Source organism: Microcaecilia unicolor, chromosome 2 (assembly GCF_901765095.1).
Source record: "Microcaecilia unicolor chromosome 2, aMicUni1.1, whole genome shotgun sequence".
In the NCBI taxonomy this organism is placed as follows: Eukaryota; Metazoa; Chordata; class Amphibia; order Gymnophiona; family Siphonopidae; genus Microcaecilia; species Microcaecilia unicolor.
Window position 1 is genome coordinate 571,999,251 of NC_044032.1, and position 26,293 is coordinate 572,025,543.

A 26,293-nucleotide genomic window follows, 5' to 3' on the forward strand; every position below is an offset into this window, starting at 1 on the left:
TCTGTCAGGTACTTGTGACCTGAATTGGCCACTGTTGGAAGCAGGATACTGGCCTAGATGGACCACCGATCTGACCCAGTAATGCTATTCTTATGTTTGCCCATTTTCTCTCTCTTTCCGCCTTGTTTACATCTACAGCAGAACTCAGGCTTTGGATTTTTTTTCTCCTTCCTCTTCCGGGCTCTGCAGATACTTGAGCCGCATAGTGCAGGAAGTTGGGGAAGTTGCTCAGTTTCAAGTCCAACGTTGGCCAGGCCCAAACAACAAGGAGAATATGGCCACCGTATTCTCCCTGTTGTTTGGACCCTGAAACAGCTAAGCGAAACACTGGACAACGTTGGTCCCAGGAGGAAGGAGACTGGCTCGAGGTGTTGCAGGCAGAGCTCTACACATGCTGACTTTTAGAAACATAGAAACATGACAACATAAGAGCAAAGTGGCCCATCCAGCCTGCCCTTCCTCAGTAACCACTAACTCCTCCTTTTCCTAAGAGTTCCAAAGTGCCTGTCCCATGCTTTCTTAAATTCAGACATAGTCCTAGTCTCCAGCACCTCCACGGGGAGGACATTCCATGCATCTACCACCCTTTCCGTGAATGAGTATTTTCTTAGGTTACTCCTGAACCTATTTCCTCTTATCTTCATCCTATGCCCTCTCATTCCAGAGTTTTCCTTAATTTGAAAAAGGCTCACCTCCTGTACATTAACGCCACTGAGGTATTTAAACATCTCTATCATATCCCCTCTCTTCCAGCGTATACATGTTTAGTTTCATGAGCCTGTCCCTATATGTCCTATGACAAAGACCACTTACCAATTTAGTAGTTGCCCTTTGGACCGACTCCATCCTGTTTATATCGTTCTGTAGGTGCATTCTCCATAATTGCATGGAGCCTCACCAGAGACATATACAAGAGCACTATCGCCTCTTTTTTACTGCTGGTCATCCCTCTTCTTATGCACCCAAGCATCCTTCTGGCTTTGACCATTGCCTTTTCTACCTCTTTGGCCACCTTAAGGTTATCAACACAATCATCCCCAAGTCAAGCTCTACTTTTATAAACAGAAGCACTTTACTCCCTATATTGTACTATGCCCTTGGATTCTTGTAACCCAAGTGAATGACCCTGCATTTCTTAGCATTAAATCTTAGTTGACATTATCAGGCTATTCTTCAAGCTTCGCTAGATCCTTCTTCATGCCATCCACACTCTCCAGGGTGACCACCCTATTACAGAGTTTGGTATCATCTGCAAAGAGATAAACCTTACCAGACAGCCCTTCCACAATATCACTCACAAAGATGTTAAAAAGAGGCGGTCCAAGGACCAACCCCTGTGGTACACCATTGATAATATCCTTTCCCTCAGAGGAAGCTCCATTTACCACTACCCTCTGTCTCCTCCCATTTAACCAGTTTTTAACTCTGTCAGTAACTTTAGGTTCCATATCAAGGGCACTCAGTTTCTTAATCAGTCGCCTGTGCAGAACCATGTCCAAGGCTTTGCTACAATCCAAGTACACCACATCTAGCACCCCCCCCCCCCCCCCCCCATCCATGCTGCCTTGAGTCCTGCAGGCCATTCATTTTGAGAAACCTCATGATCCTCTGCTTTAGAAGCATTTCCATTAGTTTACTCACCATCAAGGTCAGAATGACAGGTCTGTAATTCCCAACCTCCTCCTTACTTCCGCTCTTGTGCAGAGGGACCACATCCGCCCTTCTCCAGTCCTCCAGGACCACTCCAGACTCTAAGGAAGCATTGAAGAGGTCAGGCAGCGGAGCCGCCAGAACATCTCTGAGTTCCTTGAGCCCCCTCAGATATAAGCTGTCAGTGAGGGATCTCTACGTCTGTCACTTAACACAAATCCTTCTAGGCTTTTCTTGTAAAACCTGAGCATGTTCTGTATGTATGGCAAAGCTGATGCTCACAGAAAAAAAATTCAGTGTGATTCTGCACTGCAGATTTTTTTTCTATGGCCACAGAGGCTGGCTATCCCTATATCTGAGAAATTTCATCAGCATTGACACAGATACAGGACGTGTTCACAGTTTACAAGCAAAATCTAGACTGACGTGTGTGTGGCTGGCAAGAATAGGCACATTCATCCTTAACTTTGGAAAAGGTTAAGGATATTTTTTAACTCTTTAATCTATAAGTACTCAGAAAGGAAAATTCAAAATAAAACATGTCCACATCAACAGGCATTGCAACAGCATAATCCTAAGAAATGAAATCTCACCTGAAGAAATTCATTCCCCCTTATTTGGGAACTCATGTATTTTCTTGCCACAAAATAAAGGAAAATCCTTCTTCTTAAAGTATGCTTTCAATACCATCAACTGTCAACCTCAAAAGCAAAATTAGCAAGAAAGATGGCTCATGTCTCAAAAGTATCCATCTCAAGAAATAGTTAACGCAATAGAATCATTTAAAGACAGCTGATCACAAGCCCCTTCCCTTTTTGTTTTTCTTCACCATACTTCTAGGCAAACAGTAATTAGAAATAACTGATCAACATCAGAAAATATTATCACACTGAAGTACTTCCTTAGAAAAGTTTCAGATGACAAAGGGCAAACTACAAGGATACACATAAACTCTTCCAACTCGTAAACAAACTACTAAATACCACACCGGTCACCTCTAACAACACTGACATCCCATCAGCAAACAAGCTTGCGAATTACTTCAAAGAGAAAATTATAAAGCTACGACTCATGATACCTATCAACACAACTGATTATGTCAACCTCTCGAGTGTTTAGATCCAATACCAGGGGAATATCCAGCAGACCGATCATGGACCAACTTTGACATACTCTTGACCGATAACATCTCCCAATCGCTTGGAAGATATGCCAAATCGCAATGCAAATTAGACATCTGCCCCAATAACCTTATAAGATATGCCCTTCAACAACTCAAAACAGACCTCACGAGGCACCTGAACTACATGCTACAAAATGGTCTCTTCCCAAAGGATAAAGGAAATATCCTACTTACTCCTTTATCTAAAGACGTAAAGAAAAGTACAAGTGTCTTAACCAATTACCGTCCAGTAGCATCTATCCCGCTGATAACCAAACTTATGGAGGGCGTAGTGATGAAACAGCTCACTAACTACCTAAATAAATTTTCTATACTTCACGAGTCTCAATCAGGATTTCGGTCGAACCATAGTACTGAAACAGTACTAGTAACTCTAATGAATAAATTTAAACAAACAATTGCAACTGGCAACAACATACTTCTCCTACAATTTGACATGTCCAGTGCCTTCGACATGGTCAACCACGCCATACTACTACATATTCTAGAATACTTTGGAGTCGGAGGCAACGTTCTTAACTGGTTTAGAGGATTCTTGACTACAAGATCATACCAAGTAACAGCTAATGCGGCTATATCTACCCCATGGACACCTGAATGCGGAGTCCCCCAAGGATCCCCCCTCTCATCAACCCTCTTCAATCTAATGATGATACCCTTAGCCAAGCTACTAGCCAACCAAAACCTCAATCCATACATATATGCAGATGATGTCACAATTTATATCCCGTTCAAACATGATCTACAGGAAATTACCAACGATAACAACCAAAGCTTCCAAATCATGCACTCCTGGGTGGATGCATTTCAACTAAAACTTAATGCAGAAAAAACACAATGTCTTATACTCACCTCACAACATAACACAAAAGAATTTACCACCATAACCATACCAAACTGTTCCCTTCCCGTCTCAAACACACTGAAAATCCTTGGAGTCACCATTGATCGAAATCTCACACTCGAAAAATACAACTAAGAAATGTTTCACTCCATGTGGAAACTCAAAAGAGTGAGACCTTTTTTCCCAAGAAACATTTTTCGCAACCTGGTACAGTCTATGGTATTAAGTCACCTGGACTATTGCAACGCACTCTACGTGGGCTGTAAAGAACAAACTATCAAGAAACTTCAAACAACCCAGAACACTGCAGCCAGACTCATATTTGGAAAAACAAAATATGAAAGTGCAAAACCCCTAAGAGAGAAACTACACTGGCTCCCACTTAAAGAACGTATCGCGTTCAAAATCTGCATGATTGTTCATAAAATCATTTACGGAGATGCCCCGACCTACATGCTAGACCTTGTGGACTTGCCTCCCAGAAATGCTAAATAATCGGCCCGCACATTCCTTAATCTACACTTCCCCAGCTGTAAAGGACTAAAATACAAACTAACACATGCAACCAGCTTTTCCTACATGAGCACGCAACTGTGGAATGCACTACAAACCAACATGAAAGCAATTAGCGAAATAACTAACTTTCGCAAAGCTCTGAAAACTTTTCCACAAGGCCTACCACGAAGATCCTTAGCCTAATTATAACACCTCACCACACTACCCTGAATCTGAACGCCTCTTTCTATAATTGTTTACTAGTACTTCTTTACCATCCTTAATTTCTTTGTAACACCAACTGTATCTTTTACTCTGGGATGGCGCTGCCATGACAGGTCTTTGTAAGCCACATTGAGCCTGCAAATAGGTGGGAAAATGTGGGATACAAGTGCAATAAATAATAATAATAATACTAAAAAGTTCAAAAATCTTAAATTTCTAGGCTAAGCTGGTTTTCCAATATTTCCACGTGCTTATGGAGAACCAGACTATCCTTTACCCTAGTATGTGCAACAGCTGAGAAACCAGCTGTGTCACCTGTGTCTCAACTATGTCAAATCTGCCATTCATATCTTCCACTTTTGCATCAATCTGGTGAAATAAGCCACACAGTTGCAACACAGGACTTCACAGATCGTTTTCTATTCACTGCTTGAATGTTTTCACTTATATACACTGTCAGCTAGCACATTTGCTTATTTCCGATCTGACGAAGAAGGGCAACCTTCGAAAGCTAATCAAGAAATGTATTAAGTTATGTCCAATAAAAAAGGTATCATCTTATTTTCTTTTCCATGTTTTATTTTGTTTGATTTCTATTGATAACCTTAAGAGTGGACTAACACGGCTACCACACTCCTCTACTATTCACTGCACAAACAGTGAAACCTCACCAGAAGGTTTTCCAAGACTTTCTGCATCTTCCAAGCTCAGAAAAGCTGGGATAGGTATGACAACCGGTCTTCTCTGACTGCTGTAGCTTGAACCCTACTCTGTACCTTTTCTAAATTCTGCTATAGGTTGCCAGTTCTCAACCTCTACTTGCTGTGACTCAGGAAAAGCTGCAGCTGCCCCTCTCACCTTCTGGTCTCCCCTTCATTATCCCAGCTCAGCTGGAGTTTAAATAGCCTCATTTTTGCCTGCTCTAGTCCTAGGGGGTGCACAGCATACATTTGGGTCAATATTGAGCTGGTGGTGGTCAGCATCTTTATAAACACTTTACAGACCCAGGTATTTAGTGCCGGGCCATAGCCAGCCACCAGCATTAAAAATCTGGGTCAGTGGTGGTGGTACCTGGAAGTTATGCAGGTACAACTGGTATTCAGTGCCATGCTTGCATAGCTAACTGGGCAAAGGTAGGACTAATATTTATACAGCCCTACTTGCCCGGATATCTCTGCAGGCAGCACCACCTAATATTGCTGGTGTCCAAATAACTCCTGGCTCTGCCTGGACTCCACCCGTGGACCACCTTGGCACCGGCTGGACAGTGATGCAGGGGTCAGAGTGGATATCTAGCTGTGTGGCAATAGTCTGAAATTGTAGCAACCTTGTATCAATCCGTGCTGTTTTCTGTTCCTGTTCTAAAGATGTTGGAGTGACTCGGGATCATTCCTGGAAAGCAGAGCCTGGGAGCCCTGACTCCAGAGGCCTTAGCAGCTGCTTCCAACTCCTGACTCCTGCATGTGTGCATGTGCACGGTCACACATGTGCAGACCACCAAATGTGGACCGGCAGATGACCATAGTCAGCAACAGGCATTCTTGCTTTTTGCAAATGCACCTTAAACATAGAAACATGATAGCAGATAAAGGCCATATGACCCATCCAGTCTGCCCATCCTCTGTAACCCCTAATTCTTCCTGTTCCTAAGCAATCCCCCATGCTTATCCCATGCCTTTTTAAATTCTGGAACAGTCCTCGACTCCACCACCTCCACCACCCTTTCTGTGAAATAATACTTCCTTAGCTTACTCCTAAGCCTATTCCCTCTTATCTTTGTCATATGCCCCCATCATTCCAGAGCTCTCCTTCATTTGAAAAAGGCTCTCTTCCTGTACATAAATGCCCTTGAAATATTTAAACGTTTCTATCATGTCTCCTTTCTCCCTCCTCTCTTCCAGCGTATACATGTTGAGGTTCATAAGCCTGTCCCTATAATTTTTGCATTCAAGACCGCTTACTATTTCAAGCATGCAGACACTGGTATGACAAGTCTCCTAAATGCAATATAATTAGCAACAGTTGTGGGTGAACGAGCTGACTGGTCTTTCACTATCTGAAACAGGTGCTGCACCCACAACCAGGGAACATGCTGAGCACTTTCTATTTGCATTTGAAGCATCCACAACCAGGGAACATGCTGAGCACTTTCTATTTGCATTTGAAGCACCCACAACCAGGGAACATGCTGAGCACTTTCTATTTGCATTTGAAGCACCCACAACCAGGGAACATGCTGAGCACTTTCTATTTGCATTTGAAGCTTGTTCACCACCTGCCTTTCCTTCTAAAGATAAAGCTGAGTTAACAGTGAATCAGTCAATAAAAGTGATTACTTACTCTCTCTCTAAGGGCAAACTCATGAGAACAAGAATGAAAGCTTAGCTGCAACTAAGCATTTGTCCCAGGATTCTATATAGCGTGACTTAAGTTGCACACACAAATCCAGTCGTATTCTGCATTTGTGCGCACAGCTTAATTAGTTAACAAGTCAATCTGCACTGATAATTGCCACTTAACAAGCAATTAGACACTAATTGGCTTTAATTAGAATTTACGCACAGAACTGTTTAAGCGTGTTCTATAATGTGATGTGTGTAAATTCTAAGTTGCATAGTTGAATAGGGGGCATGGAACGGACGGGTTGTAGGCGTTTCTAAAATCTATGTGCGTCGTTATAGGATACAACCAGTACGTGTGTAATTTAGGTGTCGGCATTTGCACCAAGTTTTACTTGGTGTAACTGTCTGCCAGTGGCGTAGCTAGGGTAGTTGACACCCGGGGCCGGTCATTTTTTAACACCCCCCCCCCCCCCAAATCCAGTACTAGGCATACCGAGAATGCAAAACACTCACGACCTATAGAGCAATTTTACCATATCATAAGCAGTCGTTTCTACGAGTCACACAAGGAAAAGGAAAGCATCTTAAGCACTACAGTGAGCACTAGAACATCAATTCACCTAGTGTAAAACGAAACCAGACAGAATAGTACAGATCGTCGATCCTGCACAGTCAATGCCAACTGAAAGCCATGTCTTTTTCACAAACACAGATATACCCTAATCCACTATAGAATAAGTAATCATAAACTTTCTATTTAGACAAAAATTAAACTGAACCCCCGATGCCAGACTCTGCATACAATGCAACACCACAGAAACAGAAACTGTCCCCTAGTACTGTGCAAAATATAAAGACAGCAGATGTAAATTTGAAAAAACTAACAAATACCAATCACCACTTTACAAATTAACAAATAGAAATAAAACAAATACAAAAAATAAAATAATACCATTTTATTGGACTAATACATTTAGCTTCCAGAGGCCAAAATCTCCTTCCTCAGGTCAATACAGTATAGTGCTGTTACAGTATCCTATCCTGATCTGAGGAAGGGAGTTTTGTTCTCTGAAAGTTAAGTCAAAATGTATTAAAATTAGTCCAATAAAAAGATTACCTTATTTACATGTTCTATTTATAAACATTTATTAACACAGCTAAAAATACTATATCCTAAAGCAAAATAATAAAAATATATATTTACAGTTTGTTGTCTTTGGTTTCTGCTTTCCTCATCTTCTTTTCACCGTCTTCCTTCCATCCAGCATCTGTCTTCGCTCTCTCTCTCTGCCATCCAGTGTCTGCACTCTCTAATGTCCCTTCCATCCACATCTGCCCTCTATTTCTGCCCCTTCCATCCACCATCTGCCCCAGTCTGCCATCTCTCTCTCCCTCTTCCATCCACCATCTGCCCTCTCTCTCTCCGTTCCCTCTAGCATTTGCCCTCTATTTCTGCCCCCTTCCATCCACTGTCTGTCCTTTCACTCCCTTCTATCCACTGTCTGCCCTTTCTCTCTGCTCCTTCGATTCACCATTTGCCCTCTCTCTTTCCCCCTCCCATCCATTCAGGGTCTGCCCTCCCTCTCACTCCCCATTCCATCCAGGATCTATCCCCCTCTCTCACTGCCCCCTCTTTTCGGCTCCCAGTTCCCACCTGCGGCTGCCCCTAGTTCCAGATCCATTGATTCTCCCATCCACCCCCGCCCCAGGCATGACCCCATTCTCCCTCCTGCTCACTTTTCAGACCCCAGTTCCAGCTCCATGCCCCTTCTCCCATCTGTCTCCCACCCAGTCCCTTCTGCCCATCCGAGTCCCCCTCACCCCATCTGCCTCCCACCCAGTCCCTTCTGCTATCCAAGTGCCCCCCACCCTCACCCCATCTGTCTCCCACCCAGTCCCTTCTGCCCATCCGAGTCCCCCTCACCCCATCTGCCTCCCACCCAGTCCCTTCTGCTATCCAAGTGCCCCCCACCCTCACCCCATCTGTCTCCCACCCAGTCCCTTCTGCCCATCCAAGTCCCCCTCACCCCATCTGTCTCCCACCCAGTCCCTTCTGCTATCCAAGTGCCCCCCCACCCTCACCCCATCTGTCTCCCACCCAGTCCCTTCTGCCCATCCGAGTCCCCCTCACCCCATCTGTCTCCCACCCAGTCCCTTCTGCTATCCGAGTCCCCCCACCTTCACCCCATCTGTCCCCCACCCTGCCTCGTCTTCTCCCTGCCACCCGGTCTTTAAAAAGAAATTGCCGACGCGATAGCGAGCGCAGCACCTCGTGTGCAAGTAAAAGAAGCGAATCCGATCATCTCATTGGGCCTTCCTTCACTGTCCCACCCTAGAGGAAATAGGAAGTTGCGTCAGAGGAGGGCGTGACAGTGAGGGAAGGCCCAATGAGATGATCGGATCCGCTTCTTTTACTTGCACACGAGGTGCTGCGCTCACTATCGCGTCGGCAATTTATTTTTAAAGGGCTGGTGCGGGGGGGGGGGGTGCCAGGATGAAGAGCAGCGGGAGCGGCGGCACCCCCCTTTCTGGTGACACCCGGGGCGGACCGCCTCCACCGCCCCGCCCTTGCTACGCCACTGCTGTCTGCAACTAAATTTAGTCATGCGGACAGGTGCTCGACGTATTCTATAAACCGGGTGGAAGTGTAGGTGTACTTTATAGAATGCACTAGGCGCATTTCATTTTGGGCCTGATTTTTTAGGTGTGATATATAGAATCTAGCTGTAAACGAGCAATACTTTAATTTTAGGTGTCCGCATTTAAGTGCCCCTTGTGTGCACAAATGTATTAAATTCTAGCAACTTATGCACATAAGTGTTCACCTACCTGTGAAACTGCCAGCAGGATAACCTAAGCACTATTCTTTAATGGCATTTAAGTTACAGAGGAGGGAATTCTGCAGAGCACCAAACCTGATGCCAAGAAATAAATGTCAGAAACAATAGCACCAAGCAGTATTCTGTAATGGCAAGTATGCAGAATACGGGAAGAGGGAGGGCAAACACGTCAAGCAATCACTTATACCACGTCAGTGGCAGGCTTAAGTGCTCATGGTTATCTTACACAAAATAGTGTGAGTTATGCACAAATCTGGTGTTTTCGCCCATTGCTCGTTCATGCTCCACTGTCATGTATGCCTCCCGTCACACATACGCAGACATCAATGCTCATGTATGTTACAGAATAGCACCAACCACATACACATGTAAGTACCAATTAGTGATGCCTCCTTTTCCTCCGTATGTGTAAGTATACGGGTATTTGGTGCCTACTCGTAGGCGCAAATTTGTTGAACTGGCTTTATAGTGTGTAAATGCAAGGGGGGTGGCATATACATGGTTGAAGCATGGCCAGGGCTCCCAGTGACACTTGTAACATACAACATACTGTAAGTTACAGCACATCCTTGCCATATTTAGGTGCCTGAAGTTTACCAGGGCTGGCATTATGCAAGGGCGACAGGGGCAGCCGCACAGGGCCCTGTGCTCCACCAATGGAAGCAGTCCTGTACCTGGGGCCTGGCAGTTGGCGGCATTTTCCACGGACTGCTGCCCCTCCTCCACACACATATGCTTAGTTCACGCATGCTTAAAAGCCAAGTATGTAGGAGGGCCAGCCTGCCTTATGCATGCTCAGTTTCATGAAATTCAGTATGGGAGGAGGGGGCTCCAGCACAGTGAGGCAGACTTTCATTCTCAGGTGGGGCGGGGGGCCCACTAAACTGGTCCACACAGGGCCCTACAACTGCTAAGGCCAGCCCTGAAGTTTACACAAGGTCTACGGCTGGTGCAACTGCAGGTGTGTCAGTTAGGCCGCCAAACAGGGGCGTAGCCAGACAACAAATTTTGGGTGGGCCTAGGCAGGAAGTGGGTGGGCTCCAAGTGTTCTCCCCCCTCCCAACCACCACCAAAAAAAATATTTCAGCTGGTGGAAAAATGCTTCATTCCACCTTGACAGTATGGCGCAGGCATGTGCTGAAAACTGAGCATCAGGGGGTCTTCAGCTGGTTGAGCTTCAGATCCCCATCAGCTACCGCTAAATGTGTGCTACTGTTGGGTGGGCCTGAGCACTAAATGCAGGCCCTCCTGTGGCTACACCACTGCCGCCAATACTGGGTTATGCTTGTATTCTGTAATGGATCCTGACTGCCAAGGTGATGTTATAAAATAACCTCTTATTGCACATCCTCAGGGCACCTAAATGGAGCTGCCCAGTTGTAGAATTGCCTCATTACTTAGTGAAACATTAAAATGATGTCACACTTAAAGCATATTACTCTATAGTTAATAGCAGTTCACAGATAAGCAAAATAAGTCTTAATAACCAACATGGCAACTCTTTGGTGGGGGGGAGGGGTGCAGCAAATTCTCAAGATAATCAAATATGTTTACATGGTATGTGATACTTTATAAGTATACCCGAGTTTGATTTGTCCTTGCATTATCAGGGCACAGACCGTAGAAGTCTGCCCAGCACTCTTCTTGTACTAAAAGTTCTGAAGCTAAAGTCGAAGCCCCTTAAAATTTACCCTCAAGCCCATCCATATCTATTCAGTCACAATCAGGGCGTAGACCGTAGAAGTCTGCCCAACACTGGTTTTTCTTCCCAATTACTGGTGTTGCCACCCAATCTCCGCTAAGATTCTGTGGATCCATTCCTTCTAAACAGGATTCCTTTGCGTTTATCCCACGCATGTTTGAATTCCATTACCGTTTTCCACCACCTCCCGTGGGAGGGCATTCCACGAATCCACTACCCATGTTGTAAACTTTTTACTGCAGTTTAACAAAGTGGGAGGCTTTTCCTCCTGTGTTTCCCAGAGCCCCTCCCCCCAAAAATATACGTAAATCCCCAAATTGCTATCAAATACACCCATGTCCTCCATGCCTCTATGACATTGTACTCCCCCTCCCCCCTGCACATACTATTGCATAGACTGGCTCCAGATTATATGAACCATTTAACAGAAATATCTTCACATAAAGCCTTCCTTGGAGCCAGGGACCCTCTCATACTTTGTCTAACAAATTTTAAAAACGTGGTATATAAGTTAGAACTTTCTGCTGATTTCACGATTTCATCCTACCTGCTTACAATTTGAAAATTACTAAAAACTCATTTCTTTACCAATTCATTCCAGAATTCATTACATTAGTTAATATAACAATAACCAGTTGATAATCTTGTCTCTTTTCTGTATTGCCAAATCTATTGATATGTACACCGTTTGTAGTTTATTTGCTAAGCTGTTACGCTCAGCCACTTCATCATACTACTTCACTATTGTTGAAATTCAAACTCTGGATTTTTAATCTAAATTGTAAACCACATTGAACTCAAGCTTGTTTTCGGGATAATGTGGGGTATAAATATCATAAATAAATAAAAAATAATAAATACTCCATTATGTATCATCTACCTCATAACACATACTCACCCCTACAGCTGGATCAGGTGGATGTGTGAGGGGTGGTATATATGATGTATAAACTATGGGGAGGGTTATGGGTGTAACGTGGAGAGGCATCGAATGGCTGGAAACTAATGCCAGCCATCTCAAACCCGTAGTGTACTGGTCCCCCTGACATGCCAGGACACCAACCGGGCACCCTAGAGGGCACTTCTAAAAAATTAAAAAAAAAATTTAAAATAGCTCCCAGGTGCGTAGCTCCCTTACCTTGGGTGCTGAGCCCCCCAACCCCCCCCCCCCAAAAAAACCCACTCCCTACAACTCTACACCATTACCATATCCCTTGTGGGTGAAGGGGGCACCTAGATGTGGGTACAGTGCATTTTCAGGGGGTTTGGAGGGCTCCCATTTACCACCACAAGTGTAACAGGCAGGGGGGGATGGGCTTGGGTCCACCTGCCTGAAGTGCACTGCACCCACTAAAAACTGCTCCAGGGACTTGCATACTGCTGTCAGGGAGCTAGGTATGACATTTCAGGCTGGCAAAAAAGTTTTTTGGGGGGTGGAAGGGGGTTGGTGACCACTGGGGGAGTAAGGGGAGGTGATCCCTGATTCCCTCCGGTGGTCATCTGGTCAATTGGGGCACTTTTTTCAGACTTGGTCCTAAAAATAAATGGACCAAGTGAAGCCGGTGAAATGCTCGTCAGAGCCGGCCATCTTTTTTCCATTATCAGCTGAAGCCGGCCATCTTGTAACCACACCCCGTCCCGCCTTCGCTACTCTGCCAAAACACCCCCTTGAAGTTTGGCCGGCTCTGCGATGGAAAGCAGTTGGAGCTGGCCAAAATCGGCTTTCGATTATACCGATTTGGCCGGCTTCAGGAGATGGCCGGCCATCTCCCGATTTGTGTCGGAAGATGGCCAGCGATCTGTTTCGAAAATAAGCTGGATAGTAACATTGTAGATGACGGCAGAAAAAGACCTTCACGGTCCATCCAGTCTGCCCAACAAGATAAATTGATATGTGCTACTTTTTGTGTATACCTTACCTTGATTTGTATCTGGTCTTATCTATTGCTTGGTGCAATCTCTCGCCCCTCCATACCCGCCTTGGGATGTCATTAGACCACGCTAGGCAGAACGTTGGTGTCAGGCTTGCCAATTCCAGAAAATCTTTTTGTATGTGTGTAGATCACCCTATTCTGTAACACAACTGCCACTAGTTGCACAACAGCGTTTACACCAGGTGTAAGTCCTCGCCCCAAAATTTGGGCATGCAAATCCACACTAAGCAATATGATGAGCAGCCTTTATAGAATAGTGCGGATTCTTCCTGATGCCTAACTTTGGGTGCCATTTACTGAATCTGGCGCTATGTGTGCCAGTGGGAAAAGATGTAATGAAATAGTGCATTTCCTCCATTAGACATACAGTATACTTCACTTCATGGTGAAACACCGCTAAAGCTAGCAAAAAGTCCAAAAGTGCACAAACATGAAGAAGAAGAAGAAGAAGAACAACAACAACAACAAAAAAGCACAATAGGGCCTTCAAGAGTGGCACAATCAAGAGTCCTTTAATAAATATCGGCGTGTATCGCCTCCATCTGGGGTCAACTGTAATCAAAACCCCTGAATGCACAGCCAATTGGGTAGCAAAAAAGCTAAAGTTACCTGAACGCATCGGTCGTCAAACACAGTTTGGATGCAGAAAGTAACTTCAGCAAACAGCACAAATAGGATCTATTCGTGTCTTGGATACAATTGTGCAAAACCCCGCCCCCCTGGAAAAGTGCAGAATAATACGTAGCTACGAAAAGCCCACCTATAACTAGCAGAGAGGCTTGAATTAGGGGGAGCACCTTTCTCTTTCAATGCTCAATACGGGAGGAAGGGACAGCAAAGGGCAGGACCACAAAACTTACCGTGGCTTGGCTTGCGATCCTGGGAGAAAAAGAGGTTGAGCTCAGGCTCTCAGCAGCTCCTGAACCTCTGCCAGCACACGTCACGCATTACGCGCTCTCTCTCTCTCTCTTTGATGTCTTGTACACTGAACTTAAGAAAGAGACAGGTAAGGCCAGTATAGTAAGCACAGCTTGAGGAGTTTTATGGAGTTCTTGCGTTTGATTTGATTTTTGTGCCACAGACCGGGCAAGAGGTAAAAAACGGATACGATCCGGAAGATCCCGAGAATCCCGCAGATCTGGCTTTTACACCGTCCCCACAGACCGTCTCCTCTCCTTTCCTTAAGGTTCGCAACTCTTCCAGCACCCCCCCCCCCCCCCCCTGCTCCAGTCTGCTGCCCTGCCCTTGTACAGCGTCTCCTCCGCCTCCCGTAACTCTTTCAGGGTGTGATCTGCTGGCAAGCTGCCCAATATTTTAGCACTGGAAGTAGCTGCAGCCGGGCCTCAATGTTGGAAACATGGAATAAAAAAATACAGAAGGAAACAGGCCTTTAAGTCATTACCAGAGCTACCAGATACATCTGTACTTTAAGGTGGGCCTGTGGTTTTAAAGTTTTTGCAAATTGCTGTTCTGCAGGACTCTAGCCAGGCTGAGTTTTTCCTAAATAAATGCTGGAAAAAAGGTTCCTGGAGATGCAGCTAAGACAGGCAGGAAGAAGCACACAATTGCAATCCTGGAAGAGAGTATTCTTGGTAATCCAACGATTTCCAGCCTGCTTTCCTACATGACTGGGACATTAATCTGAAGCAGAGAGGTTAAGGTTGGGTCCAAGCAGTGCAGGCTATAGACTTGTTGGTAGCATGGTTTCCTAAATCATTTCATATCATTTTCAACCTGAAAGAACTGTAAAATTTTATGTTCTTTTGTGTAATCAATAATGAAGTCATCACAAGGCGCCACTCCTCCCCTCAGGTCGCTGGTGTCAAAGTTACCTCTTCAGCACATGCACTCACTGATGTCGGCCCCTAATGATGTAGTAATGGTGTGGTATCATAGACCGGGCACTGGGCGAAAAAGTGCCTCGGAGCACGGGAGGCAGTCACCACGGACCCCAAAGATGCCGCTGAAGGAGCTGAGTAGGTTGGGGGGGAATCTGAACTGGGGAACAGTGTAGGTTTATGAGGAAACAGGTGATGAAATCTTCGGAGAAGAGCTAGGGCATGGAGTTCTCCTCAGGACCATAACCTTTCCAGGCAGTGAGATAGCAGAGCTTCCCTCGTACTCTCTGGGAATCAAGGATGCTTTGGATTTCAAATTCTGTGCCAGGATCAGCTTCAATAGCAGTAGGTGCTAGAGGGGCCCTCTGTCCTCTCCTCAACACGAGGGGTTTCAAGAGGGACACGTGAAAAGTGTGATGGATATGCAAGGTGGGAGGTAACTTCAGTTGGTAGGTTATTGGACCTACTTAACAATGCACGGGGTAGGGCCCAGTGAACCGAGGGGTGAACTTGATGAACAGAGTCTTGAGCCGTAAGTTCCGTGTGGACGGCCAAGTTTCCAGGGTGAAATTGAGGAGCTGGGTATCTTTTCCTATCTGCCTGCTGCTTATACATGTCAGCAGCCTGTTCCAGGTATCCTGGGTGGTTTTCCAAAGCTTCGTGAATGATTTTGACTGCAGCTTCCATGGCCAGTACAGAGGGCGTAAGGGGCACTGGCAGGGGGATCCTCAGGTAACGCCTAAACACAGTGTTGAACAGGGCTGGCCCTAGGGTTTCTAGCGCCCTCCTGCAGTCTATTAATCGGCGCCCCTACCCATCTAGGGGCGGGATCACTATGGCTCTGCCCCCACAGTAGACACACCCTTTTTACCAGCCATGGCATCATTGAAAATATTACACCAGTATAGAAGAAAAATAACTTGGCACACAGACCAGGAATTAGGAGAACAGACAGTCTTGCCAACTCTGAAAAACAAATTTCAGAATCTAACAAACAGATCCCTATTCAGACTCTTGGCCTTGCAGTCACACATGCAGAACAGAGATAGCCCCTCTTCAAATTCTTCAAAAATTAACCTGAAATCCTAAGAAGTTAGACTCTGCATGCAGCACAATAGCCTTCCCATTCCCTATAGTCTCTCTTTCTCAGCCTTCTCCCTTCATACCCAACCCTCTTTTTCTCTCCCCCCCCCCCCCCCCCAGCATCTATGCCCAGCATTCCTCCATCTCCCTGTTCCCTCCTCTACATTCTCTCATACAGCATAATTCCTCCTCACTCCCATTCATCCCCTCATCCATTCCCATTCCCACCCAGGCTCCCTCACTCCCATTCATCCTTTCATCCAACCCCATTCCTCCCCCCAGGCCCACTCTACTACCACTACTACTACTTAACATGTCTATAGTGCTACTAGGCATACGCAGCGCTTTACATTTGCACATGAAGAGACAGTCCCTGCTCAAACGAGCTTACAATCTAGATAGGACAAACAGACTAGCACAACTAACAAGGCTAACACCTCTAGTAATCTAATTAGGACAACTAGCAATGCTTACAGTCAACTGGTCAAACTAACACCATCGAGCACAGCTTAGGATCTAGCTAGGACAGACTTAATCAGCATAAACTAACATATTCTACAATCTGAGTTGGACAGACTAACCGGAGTTACTGAAGTGGGAATGAGAGATAGGAGATTGGTGATGGTTAGGAATTGAAAGCAGCCATCTAGCCCTCCTGCCCTGTGAGTTGCTGTGTTGGGGTGGAAAAGGGTGGATCAGGTGCAGCACTAAACAGCAGTCTCTGACAAAACAAGGGTTCAGGCTCTGCTGTGCTATCTCTGAGCCCTCTCTGGGCTGGATTCCAGCTCCTGGTTTCACTCTCAATCCCAATGTGTTGAAGGGGTGGCTGCAGAGAATACTATGCTGCTGCTTAGCTCCTGAGCTCATAGTGAGTGCCTGTGCTGGAGCCTCCTCAGGCTTTCCTTCTTGTCACCAGGTGGGGGACAGGGGGCAGAGGTAGCTGCACTCCCACAAGTTATTTCGGAGCCAGATTCAGTTGGAGTAGTGAGGTCCTCTGACCAGTGGTGTTCCTAGGGGGGGGCGGTGGGTGCGGTCCACGCCGCTGGGGGGGTGCCGCGCGTGACTGTCCTCCATTCATTCCATGCTTCTTCTCTGCCCCGGAATAGGTTACTTCCTGTTCCAGGGCAGAGAAGAAGCATGGAACGAATGGAGGACAGATGTGTGCGGCACCCCCCCAGCGGTGTGCACCCGGGGGGGGGTTCCTTCGCGGGGGTGTCCTTTTGCCGGGGGGGGCCGCGCTGCATCCTGGGGGCGCTGCACCCGGGGGGTGGGGCGCATCGGCGATCCGCCCCGGGTGTCAGACCCCCTAGGAACGCCACTGCCTCTGACAAACACGAGGAGGATATTTCTCTGCTTGGGAGGGGGGAGGGGACAGGACAGAGAGCTGACAGCTCCCGCTTTGGAGCCAGACTGAGATGAGCAGCAGAGATTAGATACTGAAAAACAAAAGCCTCAGCAGAGCTTGCTTGCTTGCAAAGCGGCGCTCTTGAAGGCAGACGCCCCCCTGCAGTGCTTAACCTACTTACCGGTTTGGATCGGCCCTGGTGTTGAAAAGCGAGGACCTGGAGGAGGCACAGGCATGATTGTGGTGACAGAACACCACCCAAGGCAGTAGTTGTGACCAGTCCTTCTGGTTGACCCTCTCTGTCTGGCCGTTGGTCTGGGCAGTGGCATACCTAGGGTAGTTGACACCCGGGGCCGGTCATTTTTTAACCCCCCCCCCCCCCCAAATCCAGTACTAGGCATACCGAGAATACAAAACATTCAGGACCTATAGAGCGATTCTACCATACCATAAGCAGTAATTTGTACGAGTCACACAAGGAAAAGGAAAGCATCTTAAACACTACAGTGAGCACTAGAACATCAATTCGCCTATTGTAAAACGAAAACAGACAGATTAGTACAGATCGTGGATCCTGCTGTCAATGCCAACCGAAAGCCATGTCATTTTCACAAACACAGATACACCCTAATCCACTATAGAATAAGTAATCTATTTAGACAAAAATTAAACTGAACCCCCGATGCCAGACTCTGCATACAATGCAACACCACAGAAACAGAAACTGTCACCTAGTACTGTGCAAAATATAAAGACAGCAGATGTAAATTTGAAAAAACTAACACCAATCACCACTTTACAAATACAGAAAACAAATACAGAAAATAAAATAATACCATTTTATTGGACTAATACATTTAGCTTCCAGAGGCCAAAATCTCCTTCCTCAGGTCAATACAGTATAGTGCTGTTACATTATCCTATCCTGACCTGAGGAAGGGGGTTTTGTTCTCTGAAAGTTAAGTCAAAATGTATTAAAATTAGTCCAATAAAAAGATTACCTCATTTACATGTTAAAGCAAAAAAATAAAAAAATGTATTTTATTTACAGTTTGTTGTCTCTGGTTTCTGCTTTCCTCATCTTCTTTTCACAGTCTTCCTTCCATCCAGCATCTGTCTTCGCTCTCTCTCTCTCTCTCTGCCCTCCAGTGTCTGCCCTCTCTAATGTCCCTTCCATCCACTGTCTGCCCTCTCTCTCTGCCCCTTCCATCCACTGTCTGCCCTCTCCCTTCCATCCACTGTCTGCCGTCTATTTCAGCCCCTTCCATCCACCATCTGCCCCAGTCTGCCATCTCTCTCTCCCCCTTCCATCAACATCTGCCCTCTCTCTCTCGCTTCCATCCACATCTGCCCTCTATCTCTGCCCCTTCCATCCACCATTTACCCCAGTCTGCCCTCTTTCTCTCTCCCCCTTCCACCCACTATCTGCCCTTTCTCTCTGCCCCTTCAATCCGTCTGCCCTCCCTCTCCCATCCATCCAAGGTCTGCCCTCCCTCACGCTCCCCACTTCCATCCAGGGTCTGTCCCCTCTCTCTCTGCCCCCTCTTTTCACACCCTTATTCCACCTACCCCTAGTTCCAGCCACAGCCCACATCTCCCACCTGCCCCCCTTTTCAGCCCCACTATCCCAGCAGTCCCCAGCCCTTTTCTCCCATCAGTCCCGAGCTTCAGCCCCCAGTTTCAGCCCCTGCCCCGTTTCAGCCCCCAGTTCCAGTACTAGCCCCCTTATCCCAAATACCCTCCTTTTCAGCCCCCAGTTCCAGCCCCCTTCATCCACCACATGCCTTGCATCCCCCCTTTTCAGCCCCAGACCCATTCTCCCACCTGCCCCCTTGTCAGACCCCAGTTCCAACTTCAGACCCCTTCTCCCATCTGAGCACTCCCCTCTCCAATCCCCTTCTCCCCTCTGAGCTCCCCCACCCTCCCCAATCCCCTTCTCCTCTATGAGCACCCCCCACCCTCCCCAATCCCCTTCTCCCTTATGAGCACCCCCACCCTCCCCAATCCCATTCTCCCCTCTGAGCACCCTCACCCTCCCCAATCCCCTTCTCCCCTCTAAGCACCCTCACCAATCCCCTTCTCCCCTCTGAGCCCCCCTCCATCGAGAGCCCTGAGCCCTCTTTCACCCTAAAGCCACCACCCTGCTTTTTTTTTTTTTTTAATCCGTGCAGCGATGCAGGCAGCGCCTCGCATCTGCCCTGCATGAACTGAAAAGAGAAAATCGCTTCTGGCATCGGGCCTTCCCTCGCTTGTTGTCCTGCCCTCTTTTGAGGTAACTTCCTATTTCCTCGAGGGCGGGACAACAAGCGAGGGAAGGCCCGACGCCAGAAGCGATTTTCTCTTTTCAGTTCATGCAGGGCAGACGCGAGGCGCTGCCTGCATTGGCGATCGCTGCACAGATTTTAAAAAAAAAGCTGTCAGCTCTCGCGGAGCACCCCCCACCCGCTGACACCGGGGCGGACCCCCCCCCCCCCCCCTTGGTACGTCACTGGGTCTGGGGATGATACCTGGAAGAGTAACCTTCAAAAAAAAAAGTGTAGGCTCTATAGAAATATTCAATATAGTCAGAACAACAGCTGTATGTCCATAAACAAGCTATATATTAATTGTTGCTGTAATCAAACAACTATCATCACAATTATACAAAACTGGATCTTCAGAGGAAGACTTCCACTTAAGCCATCGGCTTTGGAGATAATGGAAGCAGGTTTAACACCTTATCTCTTCATCAATCCAAAATGATTTTCTTAACTTTTTTTCAAATTTTATATTTTCTTTTACTTCATGCAATTTTCACTCAGTTGATTTATGAACATTTCTAAAACATATAAGCTGATAAGTTGACAATCATTACTTATCTGAGCTATAAGTAAGGGGTTACTGTGCCAACACGTTTCGCCCAAGGCTGTTTCAAGGCGTTCCCCTACAAAAGAATATTAAAAGACATCAAATATAATAAACTTTAGTAGGCCAATAAAAGCCCCCGAGGACCCAAAGTACCTTAATCTTCATGCAGTGTGTATCACAATCTGCTTCTCAATAAAAGATGGCCGTGGCGTTCTAAAAACTTTTAAATGCCAGGGTCAGCTGATTTAAAATTCCTTGCATTTGCTTTGACACTCCTTATGTTGCTTCTTGTTATTTTCAGATGGTTCCTTCTTCCATTTTCTGAAGGCGGAAATATCCAAGGAACTCATTTAGGTTGTTTAGTACCAGGTTATTTCACTCCCAAATAGGAGAGGCCCAAGCAAGGTCTGGAACCAAAAGAAGTGAGATGATATACGCTACTCGGACCCTGTCAGAAACGAAGTGCCATGCCTGAAGTTCAAATATTATTTGGCACTGGTTGAGGAAACCCCTGCAGGACTTTGGGTTCCCATTGAACTGGGGAGGAGGTGCCAAATGAACCCCTGATACAGTTGGTGTTACAACTGGAGCTAATCCAGAGTTGGCTGCTGTGGAAGGAGCACTTGTGGTCTGGGACACTGCAGGACTCGGAAGATGGTCCATCCGAAGGGTTAAGTCCTGGACTGCCCCGGATAGCTGTTGAAGCTGCAGAGCCAGCTGTTGAAGGAGCTGCAAGGCTGGTGACTCGGTCAAGCTCATGGACTTCGCAGTCTGTCAACAGTCTGAGTGGTGAGCCCTTGGACCACTGTCAGTTTCCCAACCCAAGAGTCAGGAGGTCCTGACAGATGGCAGACAAGTCACACACTGAGGCAGGGTTGAAGGCAGGATCGTTGGGTTGGACTGCAGACTGGAACACCAAGTCTAGGCTGGAGACACACAGGCACAGCTGGAACTGGAGGCACAGAGGCAAGGCTGGGACTGCAGACATGGAGGCAAATTTGGAACTGAAGACACGGATGCAAGGCTGGAACTGGAGACACAGAGGCAAGACTGGATCTGGCGATATGGAAGCAAGGCTGGAACTGGAGACACAACAGGGCTCGGAGATGGAGACACTGAGGACTTGAGACAGGACCACAGAAGACAGGAACACTGAGGACTGGAGACTGCACCTGTTTCTCCCCTGTTCTAACACCTATTACTATGAGAAAAATCAGATGCCAATGCAGAAAGACACACAGTAGAACCAGCTCATCATGCTGGTTCTAACATAATTAACACGAAGAAAGTCCGCTGCTATGTAAGCAATGAGCATCCAAATTACTGCCATGTTAAAGTCACGGCAGTAATTTGCAATTCATTGCAAAATATCACCTTTTCTATCAATGCCTGAGCAGTGATTGGCTCAGGTACTACTAACAAGAAAGGTAACATAAAAAAAAAGTTATAATGGTCTGCATTAACCCCCCCCCCCCCCCCCCTCCAACCTATGCTTCGGAAAACCAACCTCTGAATTAAATGAATCCCTGGTGTCTAGTGCATCTCCCATCCCTACCCACCCACCCACCTCGACCACAACTGTAAAAACAAAACAAAAAAACTTTCCTTAATGTCTAGTGTACCCCCCCCCCCACAGTTTTGAAGGCCATATCTTGCTAAAGATGTAAGAAGACTTAAAGCGGTCCAGAGGAAGGCGAGAAGAACGATATGGGGCTTGTACCAAACGACATATGAGAAGAGACTGGAAGACCTGAATATGTATACCCTAGAGGAAAGGAGGGACAGGAGAGATAAAGATACACACGTTTAAGTACTTGAAAGATATTAATATAGAAACAAATATTTTCCAGAGAAGGGAAAGTGGTAAAACTAGCGGACATAAATTGAGGTTGTGGGGTGGTAGACATAGGAATAGTCAGAGCAGTGGCGTAGCTAGACCTGCAATTTTGGGTGGGCCCAGAGCTAATTTGGGTGGGCACTATGGCCCAATATTCAGACCCCAGGAGCTAGCCAAGCTGCCTTCCGCAAACAGAGCCGAGCTGGATATTCAATGTATAAACATAACTGGCCATGCTGATATTCTGTTAAGTTTAAATGGCCAAAGATATTACTGCTTTTTGATGGCCTAATGTGCCCACAAAACCTTTCTGCCAATGCACTGAATATTAGCGGATAGCTGGATATATCTTGCAATATAACCAGTTATCTGCTAAGTGCTAACCAACAATATTCAGTGATCTCCGGCTGAATATTGCCAGATAGCCGGTTAAATGCCATTTAACCTGCCCGGAGCCATACCTGGCTGGTTAAATGGTTTTAAATATCGGGCAGACTGAGCACAAAAAGAAAAATCTACAAAACATCTAAGAAATGGCCATTCTCGAAACAAACAAAAGCTTTTTCCTCATTCGAAACTCTCTATGTTCCATTTGATTTTTGGATGTTTTCAGCAAAACGTCCAAAATTGGATTTAGATATCATATCAAAAATGTCCCTCCACATGTATCAAAGGCGGCACTTGGGTCTAACAGAACTAATAGGTAATTTCCAACAAAACAGTTTCCATACTATGGAACTTCCTGAAACCAGACAAACTCAGAAAGAACCCCCCTGCTTCTCAACAAAATCAAGCAGTTGTGTTAAAACCACCTTTTCTAAAACTTTAGATAAATATGGCAAATTGGACACCAGCCTAAAAATTACTAGGCAGACCTGTCACAGTGCACAGCTAAGATTTTTCCTCTTACAATTTTCCATACAAAACGTGTACTAAAATTCTGGTAGGACCTCTGTAACAGCAACACAAAATTCCTTTCTTTCATTCCAGATTATTTGTGAAGTAACACTAAATCTTATGAAGAAGCTTTTCATAGCCTATGTAGCAAACCTTAAAACACCACCAAATCTGAACATACAAATATACACAACAACAATACGTGTCCCATTTGAAAAGACAGAGAAGTCACATTCATATAGATCCCCACATAAACCACATGCCAGCAGAATTTCTTACCTTTGGGTCACATGCAGAACACAGACAAACCCTCACCTATTTCAGAATAAAGGATCAAAAATTAGCCCTACCCTTCTCTACCCCTCCTGTAGCCCGGCATCAGCCCTGCCCTTCCTACCCCCTCCCCCATAGCCCAAAATCAACTCTTCCCTCCCCCTCCCATTCTGGCAACAGCCCCACCCTCCCCCCCCCCCCCCCCCCCCCCATAGCCTGACAACTCCCCTACCCTTCCCAATCACCTACCTCCACCCAAAAGCCCACAAACATAAAATATAAAACATTTTATTTAACTGGACATTGCAGAGCCCACCAGCATTAAATACAAAACTTTTTTTTTTCACCCAAGCACAGTGCAGAGAAGTTTCCAGTGCAGCGATTCAAGATAAGTCTACTGACCTTGATCCTGGTGCAGTGCTGGAGACTGGTTAGGGGGGAGGGGAGCAGGCTTCACATCAATGCCGCTACAGAGGCTACTGACACATTGCAGGAGTCTGGGGCAGTGTTGCCAGGTGGCCGGTTTTACCGCCCAATTGGGCAGTTTTCCGCGACCCGCCGCAGGAAATTTTTGCCCGCGGCGGGTTGCGGTTTTTTGGGCTGCTTTTTGGGCTTCAGGGCGGTTTTTTGGGCGGCTTTTTGCCTTTTTCGGCCGCGGGGGGCGGGGTTAGTGACGTTTTTGGGCGGGGTTAATGACGTTTTGGGCGGGGCCGATGACGTGGGAGGCGGGGCCGATGACGGGGAGGCGGGGCCGATGATGTGGGAGGCGGGGTCGATGACGGGGAGGCGGGGCCGGTGACGGGGGAGGCGGGGCCGATGACGGCGGGGGCGGGGGTGATGACGCGGGGGTGGGGGTGTCAGGGGCGGGGTTTGTGTTTGGGCGGGTTTTGGGCTGTTTTTTGGGCTGGATTGGGCTAGAAAAAAATTTTCCACCTGGCAACCCTGGTCTGGGGCAGGATTATTATAAATGCCCGGACTTCCCCAGCTACAAAGGATGGGGCCAGCCAGGACGGCTAAGTTAAACGCAGCACCAGCTGGCAGGGCTCCCGACTCCTTAACTTTGGCACAGGTTTGAATCCTGCATGCTCAGACTGAGACTCGGAGACAGGAGTCATGCAGGATTGGTCACTGGTGTGCACAACACACGTGCTGCAGGGGCAGACAAGCGACACTGATTAGAAGCTAGAGCTGCCTGCAGGGAAGGGAACAGAGGCAGAACAGCAGACAGCAGCCCTAAGAGCATGGAGCGGAGGCTCCCCCTAAGCCCGACTCCCGAGCAGCAGCAAACAAGGCAGGAGCATTGCTAGTTGTTCTTGCTGGAGGCCTTTAGCACTGATATACATTTTAAAAAACACCGGAGCTGCAGGGCTTATTGAAGAAGATTCCCTTTGCCGTCTCTGGCCTCAGCTAACCTCCGTGAGACTGTGTTTAGCACAAAATTACTTGAGGCCCGGCATCGCACGCTGGCTGAGGTAGGAGGAGGAGCTGCCAGTGAGTGCCGACTGATGAGAAAACCATGTGGGAGGTGGCTGAGCGGCCCCGCCGGCGCTGTCAGGGAAGAAATTAAGGCTGTGGCAACAGTATGGCTGCTCAGCTGCTGTAAAATTGGGTGGGCCTGAGCTGAGATTGGGTGGGCCTGGGCCCACCCAGGCCCACCCGTAGCTACGCCCCTGAGTCAGAGAAATCTTTTTCATGGAGAGGGTGGTCGATGCCTGGAAAAAACTGGGGGGGGGGGGGGATTCAAAAATGTGTGAAGAAGAGAAATGCTGAACACCATGGGAGAGGGTTGAGAGGGAGGGAGGAAGGGAAGGAGATAGATAATGAACACCATGGGGGGAAACTATGGAATGGTAGGGAAGGAACAGGGCTGGGGGTGGAGTTTGGGCACTCCCAAACTAAAAGGCATTCTGCTGCCCCTGCTAATAGCTATAGATGGAGTTTCATTTCCAGAACAAAGGGACTTTGTACCATTTTCAGAATCCTACCTTTACTCAGTATACACCCTAGAACAAAGCCTGTGTGAACAGAGGTAGCATGGAATGTCACAAATTGTTATCAGACATCAAACATTCCATAGTTTAATTGACTTCAACTTTTGTGGTTGCCCATCAAGACTGTTTCTCTGAGACAGAGATATTAAACTCATGCAGTGGTGTGTGGTAATACTTATAGTAGAAGATTCCGTATGTATTTATTTTTACAACTTCTACCCTGCTTACCACTAAGTGGCTTACAAAAATCATAAACACACATAATTTCAACAAAACAAAAAATAATACTTATATATGTGTCATACAACAAGATGGGCTCAGAAGCACCAGCATAGCACCTCCCACCTCCACAAAAACAAGAGAGGTTCGATGGTCACTATAAAGCACTTTCCCCCTTCAGAAAAACAAGAGTGACTTGGCAGCTCCAACACAATATTATCCACTCCAATCAAAAGAACAGGATGGCTTGGTCAGGGTGGTCCCCAACACCATACCTCCCACACCAGCAAAAACATCAAGAGGGGCTTGATGGCTCCAACATAACACCTCCCACTCTAAGAAGCCAAACATCTTCTACCCCACAAAAACACTACCCATATCTCTTCCTAATCCTATTTCCCCTTGCAAACTGTATCCAACAGCTTCTTACTTCCTCCCTCTCTCTTGTCTTACCCCTTACACTCTCCCCCCCCCCCCATACATGTTTCCCATCCTTTCATCTCACAGTCTCCTGACATCCCGCTGTTCTCTTACTGCCTCTCTTTGCCCCTCCTGTTGCAATACTCCCTTTGCTTATCTTGACACATCTCCATACTCTCCTCTCTGCCTCCTCCCATCGGTCTTCCCTCCTTGTGTCCACTACAGCTTCCCTCCTTTTACCCCTCAGTTTCTCCCTCTCTTTCTATCCTACACCCACCCTTTCTCTTTCTTTTCTCCTCTTGCTACCCAACACTTTCCTGTCCCAACC

At 46.7% G+C, this 26,293-nt stretch overlaps 1 protein-coding gene across 3 annotated transcripts in view; it reads right to left on the reverse strand.

The window, feature by feature from the left end:
- The window catches only part of TLR3 (toll like receptor 3), a 58,423-nt gene extending 44,028 nt beyond the window's left edge, over window positions 1-14,395 (reverse strand). For 2 of the 3 annotated variants that reach the window (XM_030191486.1, XM_030191483.1), the window contains exon 1: window positions 14,076-14,395. The gene's annotated coding sequence lies outside the window, so the exon portion shown is untranslated. Of the gene's footprint in view, window positions 1-13,824; window positions 13,936-14,075 lie in introns of those variants that run through there. The other variant, XM_030191484.1, reaches the window with a different exon arrangement.
- Window positions 14,396-26,293: the final 11,898 nt, after the last annotated feature.